The sequence below is a fragment of the Amaranthus tricolor genome, chromosome 4 (genome assembly GCF_026212465.1).
Source record: "Amaranthus tricolor cultivar Red isolate AtriRed21 chromosome 4, ASM2621246v1, whole genome shotgun sequence".
NCBI lineage: Eukaryota > Viridiplantae > Streptophyta > Magnoliopsida > Caryophyllales > Amaranthaceae > Amaranthus > Amaranthus tricolor.
In genome coordinates this window covers 12929036-12949035 of record NC_080050.1, presented here as the reverse complement: position 1 = coordinate 12949035, position 20000 = coordinate 12929036, and the positions used below count along the sequence as shown (strand labels likewise).

Genomic DNA, 20000 nt, shown 5'->3' with positions numbered 1-20000 from the left:
AATTTGGTCACGCTTCATTCAAGAGTCTGAGTTTATAATTTAACGGACCAATTTGATCGTACTCTATACATATTCTATTAAAATTAATTTAACACTATTTGTTTATTTTAAATCAATTCTTTTACGGTGATTAAAAATGATATAATGTTAGGCAAAAGTCTCATGAAACTAACAAAGTGAGAAAGCTATGGCCATGCTGAAATTGTGGCTTAAAGGTGTACTAATTAATAATAACATGGCTAAATATGCAAGTAACAAGAGGTATTGTGCAAGAAAATAAATTGAAAAATATTACATTGTAACTTAACAAGGTTAAGCAAATTTTGGCTACTCCTTGAATTGTTTGTGTTTATCAGATAAGTAAATAAATCGTACAAAGACAAGAAGAAATTAGAACTACAGAGTTTATATCAGATAAGTATGCTCTTCCTTCTTGCGTAAACCTTAGAGATAAGATGGCACATAACATTTTGATACCAGAGCCAGTTTATATCTTCCATCGTATACTCTATGATAAACCTCTTATCATACCCCAAAATATAATGACATTCTTTAACCAAAACCCAAATTAATATGGTGAATTACACAAGGAAATTGAGCCTTTAAAGCCTTATCTTGAAGACAAATCAATAGTTAATGAGACTCTTAAGAGGATGAACAAATAATATTTCTCCTTTTATAACCAACACCGTAATGATGCACGTTACTACATGATTGAGAAAATGTACCTCCTTTGCCTATATCCCACAAAGAACAACCACGCAATTAACATATCACAAACACCCAAAACTGTTTCTTTTCTGATTTTAAAGTTGATCTACCCAAATTTGAAGGGAGACTAGATGCAGACGATATTATTGAGTGCTTAAGTGCTGTGGAAAGAGTTTTTGAATGCCAAAATTCTCCAGAAGAATAAAGGGTCAAGCTTGTGGCCTTGAAATTCAGTAAATACGCCACAACATTGTAGGAGTCAGTCTCAGCATTAAGAGCACAGTAAGATAAGGATACACACTTTGACCAAAATGAGCAAACTCTTGAAGGAAAATTCTTACCATCCTATTATATGCAAGAAAATATCTCTAGATTCCATCACTTGGCACATGCACAAACACTGTGGAAGAGTGTGCTAGGAAATTCGAGACTTTAGCTCTGAAATAAGAAGTGAATGAAGATGAGACTCAAACGTTTGTATTTTCTTAGGAGGACTTGAAATCAAGTTTGCAAAGGTTGTTGTGTTAGATCCTTATTCAAACTTAGAAGAATTAATCACCTTTGCTCAAAAGTGAAACAACAACAAAAGCTAAAACCAACGGCTAAAATCACAAAAACATATTTTAGACGTAGCCCCTTAACTCAACAAATTTCCAAAATTAAGAAGCATCCATATCCACCAATAAAAATCCTACCCCAAATATGCCCAAAAGCAACACCACATCTAACCTAATTCCTAAAAACCCACGATTCCTAAGGAGATGTTTTATGTGACAAGGACCAAGGTACATTGCCTTAGAATGTCCTAAGAAAAAGATTGTTACTTTAATTAAACTCAAAGCTAGTATAAAAGAAGCTAAGGTTGGACCCATTCAATTATGAAAGAGAATGTTTGATGCATCACAAGGTGTCACATGTTTATTTAACACCAAACACAAACTCAAAAGGAGAAGTTATATTATATACATTTTGCACTATCCAAGATAAAGATATGCACTCTCGTTATTGATAGGGGCAGCTGCACAAATGTAGCATCACAAGCCTTAGTGTCCAAGATGAGATTATCCACTTCCCCTCACTCACACCCTTATGTTGTACAATGGTTAAATCAAGGTAAAGGACCACAAATGTCACATAGAGTAATCTTAACCAAGCATTGGCAAGAATTACAAAGAAGAAATATGGTGCTATGTCATCCTTGTGGATGAATGTCTTGTTTTACTAAGAAGACCATGACTTTTAGATATGAGGTTCATATAAGATGGATTTGAGAATATCAACTCTTTCAGCATTAAGAATTTATAAAATCTTGGAGATTGATGGTGCAATCAATGTCCAATCATCCTCTCTAGATGTGGGAGAAAATGATGGTGGTGACAACACACCCTCGCTCACAAATCCAAGTCGAAGTTCATGTCACAGCTCAATCTCAAACGATTCCAAGTTCAAGAAGTAGATGCTTTGATTTCTTAAGTTATTTATAAGCTTTGTATTCATTTTACTTTCAACAGAGTTTAGTAACTTTCGTTACACTCGAAAAGAGTTTAGCATTTAAATTGGGTTGTAATAATTCAATGAACAAACGCTTAAGTTGAGTAGGTTTTTTAAATATTTGCTTGCATAATAAAAAACTTTTAATAGATATAAATTACATGAGTAGAAAGCAAAATGTTACAAAAGATTCTACAACCATCTAGCACATACATGACAAACCAAGTAAGCAAATACGTGAGGTTCTACAAACACTAAACACATGCATGATAAGTTGTGTGGGAAGTTATGCAAATTATTATCCAAGTTATGCAAATCAGTGCATAGGAAATTATGCAAGTAATGAAGCATAGGGGTTACAAGTAAATTGTGAAACTTATAACGCTAGTGATGGGAAGTTATTCAACTCATATTCAGTCATTTCTCCATAGGTTTAATACAAAAATCTTCCCTCCCAAAGTTAGTTTTAAAGAGCAAGGAGGTACGTAATAGGTTATGCAAGTTACAAGTTAATGATGGGTAGTTATATTACTCCAAAGCAAGTTCTCTCCCTCAATTAAAATCTGATGCCTATCATTTCTAAGCTAATTCACTTTCCCTCTAAATTTTAAATGTTTAAATTAAGTTACAACATCCTGAATGTGTAATAAGGGGAAGTTAAGGTAGTTTTCTTATAATATGGTTTTTTAGGGGCGCCAAATTGAATTAGAATTGAAATCTACCTTAGTAATATAATACTCCCTCCGAACCAATTTAGTTGTCCTATTTCCTTATTTGGCAAAGTTTTTAGTTGTCCCATTTCTATTTTTATCAATCTTTTTTTATCTAAATATATTTAGTTCACACAAGTAATTACGAATATACCCCCATATACCTTACTTACCCAACTACCCTTCACTACTTACCCTTTACTACTTACCCTTTTTAATGGACCCCACACTATCCTTAATAACCGTGCCCAAGCAAATGGGACATTTAAATTGGTTCGGAGGGAGTATTTTAGTTTGTTAAAGTTTTATAGGAAATCAAACTTATATTTACTTAAGTTCCTATCTTGTTTTGTATTCTTGGATTAGAAAAGTAAACTTGAAAGTTTCTTTGCTAAGTGGAGTTGCAATTCACTTGTGATCTTAGGAGCCTTTGAATTACTTTGTGGTATAATTGTAACATTGTCATTTAAAGCTTGCAAATTATCCTCAAACACCTTACTCTTCTTTCTCTCCCAAAAATGCCGCCATATTATATTCCCCGTAGCATCCATTTTTGTCTCTTGGTCGACAACATTCACCTTCAAAAAATCCCTCTTTGTACCCTAAAATTATAAAAGTATTCACTTTGCAACCCATACTTATTCATCCACAAAAACAAGTTGTGTTCTTCCTTCTTGTATGCAACTTTAGAGATAAACTTGCATACAACATTGAGTTAGTAAACAAGATCTTACTGGTGGCTTGAATGTAAAGACATTTATTTTAGAAATTATTTTCTCAAAGAGCTTAGTTTTTTTAACAAATTTTATTAAAAAAATTATTTTATTTAAAAGTTCATCGGCCCATAACAAACTTTCTTATTGCCTGTTTATGAGATGGCCAATGACCGATGAATGTTGAAAGTGTTGAAACTAGATCATACCATGTTAATTACTTTGTCATAAATACATGAATAAAGAACTAAATAATTTTCAATTAGTTCGTTATGAATTACATAGTTAATTTAAGTTAATATATTATATATTTGTAATGTAGTTTACAAAGATGCTATTTAGCATTTTTCAGTATTCCATAAAATGTTGTTGGAGATAGTCTCATTATAACACACATTTTATATAACGTTTAAAAGTACATTGATATAATAAATGTTTTTTTCACCTTTTATATGAGCTTTATTACATCGATCTTTTAAACTATTATACTTATTCACTTTTCAGGTATGTAAAAAAACATAAATAAAAGGTAAAATTACCTAAAATAATTCGACCTTTAATTGTTTTTTCTTACGATAATCCTAACTTTTGATTAACCATGAATAATCTCAATTTATGGTTGACTTACCCGAGAACAGTGTTAGCCAAATTTTAACCAATTTTTACAATTTAATTGCTACAAAAAAAAAAAGAAAAAGAAAGTTAAAAATATAAAAAATTCAAAAAATAAATTTACTTTTTTATCAATTTATGCAGAATGACTTATTGAATAGGTAAGAGGTTATCTTAATGCATTCTTAGCAAGCACTTCTTATAATTGGAATTATTATAGGATTATTACTAAAAGATTAGATTATTCTAAGTAATTTTTCTAAATAAACCATTGAACTACATTGGATACTTAAAATTTATATTCAACTAACCCTTAAATGATTTTAATTTAGTTTTACAAAAATTTAGTATCAAGGAATCAACTCAACCAAAAGTTAAACTGAACATCAGCTCCAGGATATATTATATAGACTAACATACTCCCTCACATACACGAGTACCCTTCAGCCTAAAAGTGTTGATGAAACACAAGTCCCCTAATATCTAACATTAAATATTCCACTTTGTTATGAATGGTGTGACTTGAGTGCACATTTGGTGTGTGTATTCATGTGGTGACTCTTGGGATGGAATCTCATAAGTATGTCATGATATGGTGTGTTAAGATGAGTCTCAATATTTGTGGTTTATGATGATGATTAAAGTATGAATTAATGAGTTATTCATGGGAGTTATGGGACCTAATGAAGAAGTTCAAAGGTTTAATTCAAGATGCTCTACTATGCAAGTCGAGCAATACTGTTAGAAGCCCTCTGAAGTGCTGCTCGACCAGCTCGCTCGACCGAGCGAGCTTCAGAATGGGTCGAGCAAACAGACAGAATGTAACCAGAAACTTCCTACAGTCCGCTCGACCAGGCTACTCGATCGAGCAAGCCTCTGCTTTGGTCGAGCGATGTCTCTGATGCTCCTAGGATGCTGTTTTTGACTTTTCAAGTTCTTAGGGATGTTTCATTATCATTTATTCATAGCTTTAATATACTTAATGTTACTTAGTGTGATCTCTCCTATAAATAGAGAGCTCTCATTCACATTGTGAACATCCACAAAATACATCAAAAGCCAAACGCTAGCCTATATCTCTTCTCTATTGTAATTCTTCATATTTGAGAGTTCTTTGACCTCCTTTGATAATATAAGAGATACTACACACCGAAAGACGTAGCCTTAGTTGGGTGAACCTCGTTAAATCTTTATGTCATTTTATTGCTTTACTTTCTCCTACAAACATCGATATCATTGATAACGTAATTTGTTTGTTACTAAACTTCACACATTCGATCTTGGCAATATTGGAGTTTGAAACACATTGTTCGAACTCTAATACATCACCATTCTCACGCTTTAAATAAGAGGTGATAGATTCGAATATGTGACCTCTTATTAGTTGTTACTCCATAAAAATAATTTTGGGATTTGATTTTGGAATGATAAACAAAACATTAAAATAGGTAGATGGTATTGAAAGAGAAAATGTGTGGAAGATAAGCTATTAATGTCAAAAATTCAGTCATTTGCGCGAGAGTTAAGGGTGTAACTAGTAAAATGATTCCATTAAAATTGTAGTCGTTTCGGATGGAGAAATGGGTTTAAATATTCAAGTACCGAAATATCTCAATAATGTAGATGATACTTTCTCAATTCCACCTCTAAGTTTCTATCATCACGGCTTTAGGCACCGACTCGGGATGGAAATCAGTGTGTCACTAAAGTTATTCAATTGAAGACACAGTCGTGAAATATTGCAAGGTACATTGTCGTCGTAGATTCCGTCGTGAAAACCAGTATGTATTTTTCCTGAGGATACGTGCATATGTCCGTCCCAATAATAATAAACATAACCCAATTATTGCATAAGTTTTATTTTAAATTTTATTATTTCTTTTTTATTATGAAAAATATTATTATTATTTATTTTGAATGTATTTGATAAGTTATTATGAGGAATATTATTATTATTATAATTTATAAATATATTTATATATTTATTATTAAACACTATTCAATTAATATTTATATCTATTTAATAAATAATAAAATTAAATTTATATATAAATTAATATTGTCATGGTACTGTTTTTTAATTAATTAATTTATTTAATAATTAGCATCATATTACCGAAATACCCTTTGACCTTTTCCGTTGACCTTGACTTTCGGTCAATGGACTTTTTCTGGAAGTCCCATCTTCCTTGAATGGCCCATGGGCTAGTTACCTCTGAAAAACCCTAACTCCCCACTCTCCCACAATGCATGGCTCTCCTTGTTTCAAGATGAATAACTGCCCACTCTTCCCATGATCAGTGCACCTCCCATTACTCCCACTACTCCCATGATAGTTCACTTCTTCTGCAACTTCCCTTCCTCACCATTATAAATAGGAGCTACCATCAAGGAGGGAGGATCATCTGAAATAGCTTTCCTAGTATCCTTGCTTACAGTACTTCCTTAGCCTTTCCAAACACTAGCACTAGCACTAGCAATCCCAATCCCGACCTTCCTTCTTGCATTCATTCTACAATCTGTCATTCATTAATCTCCGATCTACGTTCTGACTTGAGCGTCGGGGGGGTTTTCCGGGAGATCACCCCCCGGACAAGGCTAACGTGTTGTTTTGCAGGAATTCAGGTCGCTTCCTCCCACGAGTTGCTACTTCCAATAACGCTTCCATCTGCGGTATTCCAAGTGTCTCGCACTTCCTCGTTTCATTACCGAAACAGTTTGGCGCCGTCTGTGGGGACAGTTACAAAAAGTCATGGCTCCCAAAAGAAATCCAACACAAACCGCAACCGTGCATAGCACAGATACAGACACTTCTGCAGGTCACGCTAATAATCAAGCCGTGACTCGCCGTGATCTGGACATGCTAGCACAGAACCTCACGGCTGCTTTCTCTGAACAACTCCGCGCCGTCATGAATAATGCTCCTGCTCAGCAACGAGTATTAGAAGACATGGCGGATCAAATAAAAAACTTGCGGGCACGAATCGAACCCCATCAGGAGATACCGAAGTCTCATGAATCTCAGGATGGGAACTCGAGGACGTCCCACTCCAGTAGACGTAATAAGAAGAGGCGGGAGAGATCTAGAACCTACCCGAGCCTCAGCAAAACAGGTCTGCGGGATGCGCGAATCTAAAATCGCCTCTCGAGATGTCCGCACCTTCCTAGAAAGTAAGAAACAAAAGACGTCTGAAAGCGTCCAATCATTGGTGGATAAAAGGAGGGAAGAAAGAAAGCAAGCCCAAGCCGCGGAGTCTAGCCGCCGCATCTCCATGCCGCGGAATGAGGCCGGCAAAAGTAGCCTTTCTGGAAAACTCGTACCCATAATCTCTCCATTGGCCCCGGTGATACTAAATACTCCCAGTAATGGGAAGATAAAGATTCCAAACATGACGGCCTTCGATGGAACGTCCTGCCCGGAGGAACATCTGATGGCCTACAAAAACTTGATGTTGCTGTATACCAACGACCCGTTGTTGTGGTGCAAGTTCTTCCCGACTACTCTTACGGGGGTAGCACTGACATGGTATACTTCCCTTCCAGGAGGAAGTATACACAACTTTGCCCAACTGGAAGAGAAGTTCCTGGGCCACTTTATAGCTTCCAGGAGGCAGGAGAAATCAAATTTCCACTTACTCAGCATCACGCAATTAGAAGGAGAATCCATATCATCCTATCTAAAAAAGTTTCATGAGGCGGTGTTGGAGGTAACCGATTTGGAAGAATCGGTTGCATTAAACGCCCTGATCAACGGAATGAAGGCCCAACGGCTGAAGTTCCAGTTGGTCGAAAGTCAAGTGAAGACATACGCGGAGGCCATGAAGCAATGCCAAAGCTATGTCACGGCCTCCGAAATATGTCAGGCCCATGATCCTAAGAAACGGAGGTCTGATAAGAAGGACCTCATTACCAATCAATCCTCGAGAAACAGAGAGGAACAAGCATTGAGGAGGGAAAGAAACTACCCTCCACGTCGTCCGGAGCCCCCGTCAGATATGGGGCCTCCACGATCCAGACATGTGTACGTCGCGGAAAGGGAAACAAGGACGCGGAGTATACTCGATAGAGGCAATGACCCGATGTTCAACCGCAACAGGAAAGACATATTCTATGCCATCCGCAATGAATTGCCGACTCCGCCTCCTACTAACACCCCCTCCAACCGTCGTAACTTCAATCTGTGGTGTGACTACCACAAAGAACACGGCCACACTTTGGCCCAATGCCGTGAACTTAAACGTATCCTGCACCAATTGGCTGATGAAGGGAAACTGTCGAGGTTCATCAACAAGGGAGACTATGTAGCAAAAGAAGTCGAAAGAAAGCCGTGGCACCATAAACGCAGATCCCCCGGGAGGGATGAGGCCAGGCGCGAAAGTTCCAACACTCAAGGGACTATCAACCTGATTTTCGGTGGATACACTGAGGAATATCCCACCATCCGCGCCGCAAGAGATAGCGTCCATACTCTGCTAAAGGGACCCCCAATGACCACATCCAGTGGGCCGGTCATGAAATTCGATGCCACGACCTCCCAAATGCTGCAACAACGACATACTGACCCTCTGGTGGTCACTTTGAAAATTGGGCAAATGAAAGTCAAAAGGGTACTTGTAGATACCGGAAGTACGGCTGATCTTCTAACAATGGATTGCCTAAGGAAAATGCAGTTTGAAGAAAAACACTTGCAACCCCTCGATAAACCTTTGATCGGGTTTGGGGGAAACCAGGTCGTTCCACTAGGTACCATCGTACTACCCGTACGAGTAGGAGAGAAGGACAAAATTAGAACGATGCCCATACGATTCACGGTTGTAGATCTCACATTCCCCTACAACGCCATCATGGGGCTTCCGCTCATCAACAAAATCAAAGCCGCAATCTTCCCTCATCAACTCTTGCTTCAGTTTGAGCGGGATGATGGGCAAGTGGGTATACTCAAAGGGGACCAAGTGACAGCTCGTCAATGTCTAGTGAGTACCCTCAAGCGAGAAACCTCCTCCACTCCCTCCAAAAGAAAGAGGGGAGACTCTTCAGCCGTCATGAGCGTGTATACAGACAACCCCAACGCCCACGGAAGGCCTCACCCAGTGGAACGGTATGAGGAGGTGGAGATGTTTGATGGGAAACAAATAAAGGTTGGAAAAAACCTCTCAGACGCAATCAAGACTGATCTCTTGGCCACCATCGCCGAGTTCCGCGATGTCTTCGCTTTCTCCACGGAAGAGATGCCTGGTATCCCTACCCATATCACGTGTCATAAACTTGATATAAAGCCAGGTTATAAACCCGTGAAGCAAAAGCTGCGACATCAGGGAAGAGAGCGAATAGAGGCCGCCAAAGAGGAGGTGGAGAAGTTATTGAAGGTCGGATTCATCAGGGAATGCAAATATTCAGATTGGCTCTCCAACGTTGTTCTCGTCAAGAAATCCAACGGGAAGTGGAGAATGTGCGTCGATTTCACGGATCTAAACAAGGCATGCCCAAAAGACGACTACCCTCTCCCCAAGATAGATCGTTTGGTGGACTCCACAGCAGGACACGCCCTGTTAAGCTTCATGGATGCTAACGCAGGTTATCATCAAATCCCGTTGGCCACTGAAGACCAACCGCACACAGCGTTCATCACGAATGCCGGCGTGTACTGCTACAAAGTCATGCCCTTTGGTCTACAAAACGCCGGAGCCACGTATCAGAGAATGGTAAACAAAGTCTTCCAGTCTCAGATAGGCCGAAATCTGGAGGTATACGTGGACGACATGATTGCAAAGAGCAAGCAAGCATCTGAACATGCTGCAGACCTCCGAGAAACATTCATAACCCTCCGGAAGCACCAAATGCGACTCAATCCAGATAAATGCGTCTTTGGAGTTACTGGAGGTAAGTGTCTTGGTTTCCTTGTCGACGAAAGAGGGATAGAGGCAAACCCTGACAAAATTAAGGCAATCCAAGATATGAAGTCCCCCAGATCCGTAAAAGAAGTGCAGAAACTAACAGGGTGCCTAGCAGCCTTAGGGAGATTTCTATCCAAATTCGCGGACAAATGCTCCCCCTTCTTCAAAACCCTAAAGCAAAGCAAGTTCGAATGGACGAAAGAAGCAGAAGAAGCATTCCAGGAATTGAAGGAACACCTGTCTACCTTGCCGAAATTAGTATCACCCATCAAAGGGGAGAAGCTGGTCCTATATGTCTCTATCTCCGAGTACTCGCTATCCGGAGTACTAGTGGCGGAAAGAGAAAAGATTCAGCTTCCAATATACTATGTGAGTCATGCATTCCGGGGCTCAGAGGGGAACTACTGCGAAGTGGAAAAGGTCATATTCGCAATAGTGATGGCAAGCAGAAAATTGAGGCCATACTTCCAATCCCACCAGATCATCGTTCGGACTGATCAACCTTTGAAAAAGATTCTGGAAGGGAAAAATAAGTCAAGTCGCGTTACCGATTGGGCAAACCAGCTAGCAGACTTCGGCATCGAGTACGAGCCTCGAACGGCAATTAAAGCACAAGCCTTGGCTGACTTTATTGCTGAAAGCACTTCCCCCCCTCCTGCTGAACTTAATCGAGAATGGAAATTGTATGTAGACGGGTCTTCAACACAATCGGCGAGTGGGGCCGGGCTCCTCATCGTGTCCTCCGCCGGGGTCCGCATGGAAAGGGCGGTCAGATTTGAGTTCGCGGCATCCAACAATGAGGCCGAGTATGAAGCATTACTGATGGGGCTGAAAATCTGCTACGAGGCAGGGGCTAAAGAATTGGCCGCATTCTCGGATTCCCAATTGATAGTGGGGCAAGTAAACGGGGAATTCGAGGCTAAAGATGATAGCATGAAAATGTATCTGCAGCAAGTGAAGGACTTTATTCCAAAGTTTGACAAGTTCACGTTGGAGCACATTCCACGATCCCAAAAAATGCCCAGGCCGATTCCCTAGCAAAACTTGCCAGCTCCGCAGATACTTCCGCGGCTCGTGATATAATTTGGGAAGTGCTCCCCAACCCCAGCATCAACTTCATGATCAACACCATTGACAGATCTGAAACATGGATGGGGCCATACGTTAAGTACCTGCAAGATCAAACGCTCCCCCAGGACGAGAATCAGGCCAAAATGCTCCAGAAGAAGGCCAAATGGTTCGAACTTCATGAAGGAACGCTTTATAAAAAGTCATACACACATCCCCTCCTGAAATGTGTTGCTCCTGAAGAAGGAAACTATATCCTACGCGAAATACACGAAGGTGGATGCGGAATACACCAGGGAGTGCGAACGGTCATTAGCAAAGTCCTTAGAAGTGGTTATTATTGGCCTTCACTCCGGAAAGACGCGGAAGAGTTGATCCTACGGTGTCCTGAATGTCAGTATCACTCAAAGATAGGGAGGAAACCCTCTAATTACTTGACCGTCTTGCAAGCCGTCCTGCCATTCGACAAGTGGGGTATGGATCTCCTTGGCCCTTTTCCACCTGCCAAGGGCCAAAGAAAGTTCATCATTGTGGCTATCGACTACTTCACCAAGTATGTGGAAGCAGAGGCTCTTAGCTCTATCACAGACAAGCAAGTCTGTCAGTTTATATGGCGGAATATTATAACAAGATATGGCATCCCTCGTGTGATCATAACAGACAATGGAAGGCAATTTGTTAGCAAGAACACCACCGAGTACTGCGACAGGTTCAACATCCAAATCAGGTTCAGTTCTGTATCCCGACCTCAAACTAACGGGCAAGTTGAGTCCGCAAACAAGGAAATCCTCAACGGTATCAAAAAGAAGATAGAAGGGGTCAAAGGAAATTGGGATGAAGAATTACCAGGCATCTTATGGGCAAGTCGAACAACAATCAAAGAGGCCACGGGGCATACGCCGTTCTCTTTAGTGTACGGGTCCGAAGCCGTACTTCCAGTGAAAATAGGAGTACCCTCTACAAGGGTCACCTACTACTCATACGACGAGAACGAAGAAGGAAAAAGAGCAAACTTAGACCTACTTCCAGAGACCAGAGGAAATGCACTACTGAGATCGGTGGCCCAAAAGCAGAAGATGATTCGTAGCTTCAACCGCCATGTGAAAACAAGACGTATCCAAGTCAATGATCTCGTCCTCCGAAAAGTCGAAGCTACTGGGAAGATTGTTGAAAAAGGAAAGTTAGGGGCCAACTGGGACGGACCTTTCAAAGTCACCCGCATCATCAAACCAGGAACGTTCGAACTAGAAAACATGAAAGGGAGAAAACTACCCCGTCCATGGAATGGAGACCACTTAAAGAAATTCTTCATTTAATAAAATTTGCAAGGGGCAATCAGTTACTAGTATCAGTGTAAGCAGCTTCAACAGAGACAAACTTATCAGCATCAATCCGCGACTACCTTCATTTCGCAACATAGTTGCGTGGTCATTCGAAATCACTTTTGTCATCGTCATTTGTATTCTTATCAATCCTTTATAACAGAAGTTTCATTTTCAGATTATCCGGCTCCTATGTTCGCAATTATTTGGTAAAAATCTATTGCAAATCTTATTAAATCAGTAATATCCATAAGTCGGACCCCTTGAGAGGGGTCCCATTATCAAATTATTCTAAGTCACTAACGAACTTGTGATATCTATAAGTCGGACCCTTAGAATAGGGTTCCAAGACCAAAAATCATTTGAAGCATTCACCATCTGTTCGTAGCATCGATAAGTCGGAAGTTTGGGGTACCTGAATTCAAAAACATTCTAAGTTTTTCACAAAGATGTTTTCCAACCGGGACATCGATAAGTCGGACCCCCAGTTTGGGGTCCCTGAATTCAAAAACATTCTAAGTTTTTCACAAAGATGTTTTCCAACCGGGACATCGATAAGTCGGACCCCCAGTTTGGGGTCCCTAAGTTCAAAAATATTCCAAGTTTTTCACAAAGATGTTTCCCAACCGGGACATCGACAAGTCGGACCCCCAGATTGGGGTCCCAAACTTCAAAAATATTCAAAGTTATTCGCCAAAATGTTTCCCAACCGGGACATCGACAAGTCGGACCCTCAGATTGGGGTCCCGAGTTAAAAATCATTCCAAATATCTAGCTGAATGTTCCTTGTACGCAACGTCGACAAGTCGGACCCTCTGATAAGGGTCCTGAAGTTCAACCAACCGCGACATTGATAAGTCGGACCCTTAAATTGGTTCCAAGGTCGAAATTGTCAAATCTACAAGTTCAAGCCGTGACATCAATTAAAGGCTGTTTCCCGCCTAGTGAGGGAGAGAAGCCGCGGCCGATGAAAGAAAATTTGAAATATTTAAACAAATACGGCATCAAGATCAACATACAAATTGATTATATTTAAGGTTACAAAAGTTAATATTACAAAATTTATATTACAAAAATCAGAGATCATCCAAGAAGGCGTCTACATCTCCCTCCGGATCTTGAGGGGGGGACCCGGCCACTCCCTCGCCAAGGCTTGGAGTGAAGCTTATGAATTCTTCAACATCGAACGGCTCCACTCCGATCTCGGATAAGTCCCTGGATAAGCCTTGGAGGTTTTTGCCCTCGTCAATCAGCAAATTGGATAAGTCTAAACACAAACTCTCCAGCTTAGAAAGCGCCAAGTTCTCGGAGACGTCCGAGGCAGAGGGAGGAGAGAGAGAGAGTTTGTCCAAATCAAGACGTAAGGCCTCCTTTTCAGCAGCAGGGTCCACTCTCTCCGACCACTCCCTAGCCTCTTCCGCGTCCCAATGGGGGTCCACCAGCACCGCTGACTCCCGATCCAAAATCGGAGCTAGGTTAGCCAAAGCTTCGTTCCCCTTCTCATTGGCCTTCTCAAGGAGGGAATCAAAGTCGACGCCTAACTCCGCGGCAGCTAGGCGGAATCTTTCACCGCTTATCATGGTACCGGCTCCCACCATTTCCGTGGTTAGCGCCCCCAAGAAACTTGATGCCTCCGGCTCATCCGAGGACAACCAATCCCTTACCATCCGCGACTTCCTACCCAAGCAAAGCTTGTATATTCTTGCCGCGGACAGCAAGGTTTGGAACTTATCCGAATCATCGGACACCTGACGCAGAAGTGACTGGTTTTGTCGCACCAGCTTAGCATGAACATCCGTCAGGTGCCCGATCTCATGGCCAAGGGTGGCCGACATATTTGACGCCGTGTCCAAGTTAGCCACGGTCCCTTCAAGCTGCTTCCTGGCCCTTTCTCGCCATTCTTCTGTGCTGACTAAGCGCTCTTTTAATTCAACGCACTTAGCCAGCTTCTCCTTTACGGAAGGCAGCTCCTCAAGATCCGCCCACAGCCTCTTCAGCTCCTCCTCTTGTTCTTGGCAGTGAGAAGTGAGGGCCGCCAGGGTTTCTCTGTCCGCGGCACTCTGACGGCTAAGTTTCAATTCAAACGATAGCCTTAAGTACGTCTGCAAAGGAGAATAAGGTCAAATAGATCATCCGGCAATCTAATTCGAACAGACTGAAAAACTGATATTGTACCTCAGCCGCCGAGGCCTGGAGTTGACGAACCCTGTCGACAGGAGGCAGGGAGTCCAGATGATCGACGTCCTTCCGGCTGATCAGATGGGACGTCGCCCGGTTGAAACGGGTAATCATACCCTTGTGCCCCAATTCATTAAATAGGGTATCGGGTTGGAAAGGTGTGACCTCCCTACGACGATACACCTCCTCTATCCGCGGCTCTGGGGCCGCAGACGACTCCCCGACCGTCTCCTTGTCTTTCGGGGAGATGGGGGCTTCGGCCGGGGGAGTCGACGTCTCCCCTCCCGCCGACCTCGCCTGTAGAGGTACGGCGGTATGTATGGTATCGAGGGAGACCTTCTTTGCCGCGCTCTCCCCGTGGGAAGGAGAGTCTCTTTTTCTCTTCCTCCCCTTCCCACTTTTCTTTTTCTTTGATTCCCTCTTCTTAGAGGGGATTACCCTTTGGGAGTCATCGGGAACGTGTACTTTTCTCCTCTCCTCAAGGAGACGGAGAGCCTCTTCCTCGTCGGGCACCTCGTCAAGACCCTTCTCTACGGTCGTCGAGTCCTACAAAAGAAAAGGTTAGGAGGAATCAACAGAAATCTTTCAGAACGAAAAAATGTGTGAAGATATACCTTCGGAGGAAGAGGTAGAGGCTTATCCTCGGGCCGTTGGATGGCCCCTTGAGCAAGTCTCAAAACACTGAATTTCTTCATTAGATCTGGACTCTTTGCTCGAAGATTTTCCTTGGCTATCCCTGTAAAACCATGAGTTAGAAACAACTAAACATGCCATAGAAAAGAGAAGGAAGAAATCCGACAACTCTTACTCCGATCGATAGCCAAGCTGATGCCGAATGCTGAGAGGAGGTTCTCATTCTCCAACTCAGGACGACCGGGTATCCAATTAAGTTGGACGTTCATGGGTTTCCTTCCCAATTGAACGTCCATCTTCGCATATTCAATGATCACCGCGTCACTAAAAGAACACTGCGAGATTCCATTATTAAAACCTGAAAGGTTGGGTTTGATGTCGAAGGAGGTCTTAATATTCCATCCTCCCGAATTATACAAATACGCAAATTTCGTCCTATACCCCTTTTGGTTATCAGGGAGGTCTTGGACTATCTTCAGCCCGCGACGATGCGTAAAAGTAATCCAGCCGCAGCCGTATGATTGAGAATTACATAGGCGGGCTCTAAAAATATATCTAAAGGCGGTCAGTGTTGGTGGCACGGCCAAAACTTTGCATAAAATCAAAAAGGCCACCATACACCCCCAAGCGTTAGGATATAGCTCGGGCACCGAAACGTTTAATAGCTCTAACACCTCCCTAAAAAATGGGTGAAGAGGGAATCTAAGTCCTAGTTGGAAAGAAGGAAAGTAAGCAGCTATACAATGAGGGGGGGAAACCTAACGGTGTCGTAATTCCCTGGTGTAATAATATTAATGTTCTCCGGCAAACCCCATTTCCGGGAGATGGCTTCCCGTTGACTATCCGAATCTCTCTTGGTCTGTAAATCAATGAAGTAGTTTAGGGGCCCGCCGTCTGGAATGTAGAATGGAGGAGGAACTGGCGCTACGCTCTCCCTTCCAGAAGACTCGGCTGATCCTTCAAGGTTTTCCATATCTACATACAATAACCCTTCCAGGTCAGGATTTATTCGCGGCAAGTAATTGGGAAAGAAAGCAATGCTCACTTCCCAAGGAGCAGTTTTCATAATCTCCGGAGGGTATATAGGGGATACAGACAACTCATCCCCGGCTTTTATTGGTTCATAATGGGGGGTAATTCTCACCGAACTACTTTTGTCTGAATCATTCATTAACAACCCCTTTTTATTAAGACGCCTACGTACTATCAAAGGAGTTTCGGGCAAGTTAGTAGGGTTAATGTCTGAGTTAGCTATGGTCTCTTGAGTAGCCGCGACATCCATGTTAACAAGAATCATAAAGTAGTAGGCGAAACTTGTAAAGAATAGAGACTAAATTCATAAAACGAATTCAATGTCCTAGGATAACATTCAAGAATAATTTGAAGAAATTCAAGAACAAATCGAAGAAATTTAAGAACAGTTTGAAGATTAACTTGAAGAAATTCGAAGATCTGGGAAAAAGTTTGAATACCTTTGAAGAAAGTTGGAGTTTGTCAGAAACTTGATGAAGATCTGTCAGATATCTTGAAGATCTTCAAGAATTGGTCAGAAGTTTGAAGGAAGGATGAAGATTGTCAGAGCGTCTCTCTCTACTTTCTCTTTCCAGCAATGTAAAAATTTGAAGAAAGTAATGAAAATTAAGTAAGGGGGAACTGTTCCAACCACCTTATTTATAACAGCAATAAATGCTTTTGAGACCTAAGTACAATATATGGAAAGGTGAATCCCAAACGAGAGTCGTGAAAAAGATAAGTCGGACTCCCCATGAGGGGGAATCGTTGGGAATTTTTCTAAGTGTTCAACACGTTCCGTAAGATCTACAAGTCGGACCCTCAATAGAAAGGAAATATTGAAAAATCTTTGAAGTGTCAGTTCTTAACTATAGCCGGGGGATTGATAAGTCGGATCCCCAATGTGGGGGGAACATCAAATTTCTCCAAGTATCCAGTTAACCAACTTTTGGGCAATCGTCGGGTCGATAAGTCTGACCCCCAAGTAGAGGGAGAGTGGAAATTTGTTCCAAGTCTTCCAATATTTGAGTACGTCCGGGAAGTCGACAAGTCGGACCCTAAACTGCACCTCCAAGAATGAATTATTTCAAGTATAAAAAGTTACATGTTCAGCTGTCCGACTTATGGATACGGCGAACGCCATGTCGCATTACTTTTGCTCTAAACCGTCGTATGTATGAGGTGAAATATTTCAGAGAGTCCGTATGATTGATAAGTCGGACCCTGAGTTACACTCCAGAATGAAGGCGAATTATTCCGTGTTGGGGTGTCCGCATGGTCGACAAGTCGGACCCCCAAATGGTCCCAGTTAAGGTAAAAATTCTAAGTACGGGAGAAATGCTTTCGTACCTTTAGTGTCATCCGTGGCTTGGAATTACTTCAAGTTTTAAATTCCCAGCCACATCGATAAGTCGGACCCCCTAAGTACCTCAGTAGAGAATAAAAATCTATATTCAAGCCGTGTCTTCCATACATATGGCTCATTTTAGCTAGTGGGTCAGCTCAAATATGCCGCGGTATCATGTTTTCCCTCTACCCTCCGGCTTGAAGCATTGATGAAAAGGAAGGTAGATCAGGTCAAACCAGCATCCAGTCCGTAGGGTCTGTAAGTCGGACCTGCCTTGGTGGTGTTCTCGTTCGAAGATATCCAGGTCCTTGGAAGATCCGTGTGGTCGATAAGTCGGACCCTCTTTGGGGCTTCCTTATCCAAAAATATTCAAAGTATTGAGGCTTCCGCGACATCAGTTGGGCACATATCAGGATCTGACTCCTGTATCTATTCTTCTGCCGATAAATAAAAAGGATAACCAAAAGCATTCCGCGGCATTCTGGAAGCCGCGGTTTTGATGGTGTTGATCATTTTTCTTTACTTTAAAGCATCTCTTGCGGTTATTTTGAAAGTCGATAACTTCTCCATTATAACTCGGAATTGGACGTGTGAACTGTCGATTCGAAGCTTACGAGCCAAATTTTCCTAATCCGTCCGAAGATCTGCCAGATTGTGGCCATATTACTCCTTATGAGCTTTTGAGTATTCTCTACGATCATGTTTCTTCATCAAACCAAGTCCGACGGACGCGTATTTTTCCGCATAAAGGAAGATGTTTCTGATCGCTGGGGCTATTACTCACATCCTCCTTCATGCGTGGGGCTAAATGTCATGGTACTGTTTTTTAATTAATTTATTTATTTAATAATTAGCATCATATTACCGAAATACCCTTTGACCTTTTCCGTTGACCTTGACTTTCGGTCAATGGGCTTTTTCTGGAAGTCCCATCTTCCTTGAATGGCCCATGGGCCAGTTACCTCTGAAAAACCCTAACTCCCCACTCTCCCACAATGCATGGCTCTCCTTGTTTCAAGATGAATAACTGCCCACTCTTCCCATGATCAGTCCACCTCCCATTACTCCCACTACTCCCATGATAGTTCACTTCTTCTGCAACTTCCCTTCCTCACCATTATAAATAGGGGCTACCATCAAGGAGGGAGGATCATCTGAAATAGCTTTCCTAGTATCCTTGCTTATAGTACTTCCTTAGCCTTCCCAAACACTAGCACTAGCACTAGCAATCCCAATCCCGACCTTCCTTCTTGCATTCATTCTACAATCTGTCATTCATTAATCTCCGATCTACGTTCTGACTTGAGCGTCGGAGGGGTTTTCCGGGAGATCACCCCCCGGACAAGGCTAACGTGTTGTTTTGCAGGAATTCAGGTCGCTTCCTCCCACGAGTTGCTACTTCCAATAACGCTTCCATCTGCGGTATTCCAAGTGTCTCGCACTTCCTCGTTTCATTACCGAAACAAATATAATGGAAAAATTCAAAGAATTAATTTATATAATGTACCAAATATTTTATGAAGAATGCTAACATTTTTAATACAAAATTAATGAGTCTTAGACCCTTTCATATTGTTGCTAGGTCATTTAGATATTTCTCTTTCTTTTTTGCTCTTTATTTTTAGTTCATACTTAAGAAATTGGAAATAAGGATGATATTTGAGACTTAAAAATTAGAGATGAGGATGATATGAGTTCTTTTTATAAACGACTTCATTAGTGTACAATGGATTTTAGTCTTTTGCGATTTTCAAAAACTGGTGACCGACAGACTACGCGACTAACTATTACTACATATAAAGCTCACGATGGACTCTCGTTTCTCTCGTTTCGTTGACAGTCCTTAACAAAAGTCAAATTTTATTTTATTAATATTATATTTTTTTAGCGCAATTGTTTTTTTAGCAAAATTTTTCAATCTTTAGATTATATTATATTTTTTATGCAAGATTCTAAAACTAAATTTCATTTTGTCAAATTACACTAATTTTAAATTATATTATATTATAATGTATAGTGCAATCGTTTTTTTGCGCAAAATTCGTCAATCAATCTCTAAATTATATTTCCTCCGAATCAATTTAGTTGTCCCATTTTCTTATTTGGCAAAGTCTTTTTAGTTTTCCCATTTCTATTTTTGTTAAATTTTTTTTACATAAATATTCTTAGTTCACACAAGTAATTACGAATATACCCCTATATACCTTACTTACCCAACTACCCTTCACTACTTACTCTTCACTACTTACCCTTTTTAATGGACCCCACACCATCCTTAATAACCGTGCCCAAGCAAATGGGACATCTAA

The 20000-nt window shown here is 41.1% G+C and overlaps 1 protein-coding gene across 1 annotated transcript in view; it reads right to left on the bottom strand.

Moving 5' to 3' along the window:
• Nucleotides 1-20000, bottom strand: part of LOC130810749 (geraniol 8-hydroxylase-like) — a gene marked incomplete at its 5' end in the record, with an annotated part of 22422 nt that overhangs the window by 855 nt on the left and 1567 nt on the right. The window lies entirely within an intron of this gene.